This window comes from Cavia porcellus, unplaced genomic scaffold (genome assembly GCF_034190915.1).
Source record: "Cavia porcellus strain 051 isolate PalLab524CR breed Dunkin Hartley unplaced genomic scaffold, mCavPor4.1 scaffold_4, whole genome shotgun sequence".
Taxonomy (NCBI): Eukaryota; Metazoa; Chordata; class Mammalia; order Rodentia; family Caviidae; genus Cavia; species Cavia porcellus.
The window spans coordinates 7,523,686-7,526,043 of NW_026947487.1; the positions used below are offsets into that span (position 1 = coordinate 7,523,686).

A 2,358-nucleotide genomic window follows, 5' to 3' on the forward strand; every position below is an offset into this window, starting at 1 on the left:
TTACTACTTTGACACTTAAACAAGTCCTGAGGGAATCAATCAGAACCTTTTCCATTTTTATTCATTTTGGATGACTTTTAGTGCCTGTGAGCTGAATTACTGTATAGTATACTTTCAGCTTGAATAGACTTTACTATTTTATTTAAGTATTACATTCTGTTTTCATTTACCTGCAATTATCTTCACCATAGTGTCCTTTTTTAATTTTAAATTTTTATTAGTACATGTTTTCAGTGCATAAGATCACACTCACCTGCCTTCTGGTGCTTTCCACAGGCAGTGTTCTTACACTGACTGTATAGAAAAAGGAGGAAGAGTAAACCTGCCCCATGTATACCTCAGCACAGGCCTTGTGCCTTGTCTGTATTGTGAATGGGAAAACATAAGGCAAAAAGAAAAAAAAAAAAAAGATCACACTCACCATGGGATGTTGGCACGTGATATAACACATCTTCATCCTTGTACTTCTCTTTCACTACCCTCCCAGCAGCACACAGTCCCCTTTCATTTTGTAAAAATGTATCTTCGTGTTTCTTCCCTCTTATCTATCTTGTGTTTGCTTTATATTTTATACACTTTGAGTTTCTCATATAAAAGAAATCACGTGATATTTACAGATATGTTGCTGTAGGCAGTGGTACCTCGGTTCATGAGCTTAATCCCTTCTAAGATTCTAGCTGCCAACCGAGTTGAACAAAAACCAAATCAGATTCAGTTCCTATGTCCAGTGTTAGCTTTATCGGGAAATTTTATTCAGTTCTGGTGTAGTTTGGTTTGTGATCAAAATCAGGAAGGATTAAGTTTGTGAACAAAAGTACTGTATACTATTTGGAGTTACTAGGGTTTTCCTTTCTGCACTTTGAAAGTAGCTCTAGTCTACTTGAGTTACCATTATTTCTAATAAAGTACTCATAATTTGTAAAATCATTCCTCTCTATATAATGTCTTTTTGTTTTCCATTTTTTTGATACTTGGATTATCAGCAGTTAGACTATGATGCACTCAAGTACAGACTTTTAAAATTTATCTTGCCTGGAAATTAATATAATTCTTAGAAGTGTAAATTGATTTTTTTGAGACATGGTCTTGCTGTGTAGTTTAGGCTGGACTTGAATTCACTATGCAACCAGGCTGGCCTCAAACTCATGACAATTCTTCTGTCTCAGTCTCCTGAGTGCTGGGATTCCAGGAGTGCACCATCACATCAAATTCATAAATTGATTTTGCAATGTAACACAAATCTTATTTTAATGTCTATCTCTGACATTCCCCTTCTAAATTTTTGATTACATATACATTGTGCTATTCAGTATTTGCTTTCTAAAATTATTATTATTATTTAGAGAAAAACAAAATAGAAAATGGGCAGAAATAGTACATACTTTCAAAGAAAAGAAATAAACAGTAATAAATCACTAGTTGATGTATACATATTGTCCCCCCACAAATAGTTGTTCAAGATACAAAAGTGGAACATATAATTGGGAATTCAACTAGTGAGACTGCAAACAGTTCTGTTCAACTATCCAACAAAAATTAAGTAATATGGATACCAATCCCATACACCTAGACATGTACACATTTATCCATATCTTCATTTATGTTGAGACCTAACAAAACTTATTAGATTAAAATCCTTCTGAACAAAGATTAATAATATTGCTGGATTTCACATCATAACACTCCAGAATCAGCACTGGGTACTGCAGTGCCCCTTTCTTTCCTTCAAAATATTTGTTCATTTCTTCATATGTCATAAGATCAGTTCTCATAAACTGTTTATAAGTTTTATGCAAGCATGAGTCTTAACATGTATTTCCATCCTTTGTATATTGGAGGAAGAAACAGAACAAAGCAGTACAGAACTAAACATATTCCTATAGACACATAAAACTAAAAACACATATAAAACTGCTGTATAAGGAGTTCTACCATGGTCACTGTGCTGTTTCTTGTTATTATCAACAGAATTGGCTATATCATCAGATAAAGTATAATTGAACATATCAGTACATAACAGAATTAACAGAAATACAACTTTGTAGATAGTGTAGAGCTACAAAAACAGGTAGTAATCAAGTCAAAATGGATACCATGGTGAATCATTGTCATTTTCAGTATAGTTGTCTATACTCAACTTGATAACCAGAAACCTAACAGTTTTGAATAAAAATCTGTGAATAATAAGCAGCAATCAGACAAGTCAGATTTAACTAAGATCAGTCATAATACAACAGTATAAGTCATACAGGGATCCTGATTGAGTTAATAGGAAATTAAAGATGACCACCATGCTATGTCCTGATAGCATTTTCAGGACAGCTGTCTGTGCACTCAGATCCAGTGCTTGTATATAAA

At 33.5% G+C, this 2,358-nt stretch overlaps 1 non-coding gene across 1 annotated transcript; it reads left to right on the forward strand.

Annotated features, from left to right (window-relative positions):
- Positions 1 to 254: 254 nt before the first annotated feature.
- LOC111757944 (small nucleolar RNA SNORA51) lies at positions 255 to 386 on the forward strand. Its single transcript, XR_002792192.1, has one exon. It is a non-coding gene; the product is annotated as a small nucleolar RNA SNORA51 (small nucleolar RNA).
- Positions 387 to 2,358: the final 1,972 nt, after the last annotated feature.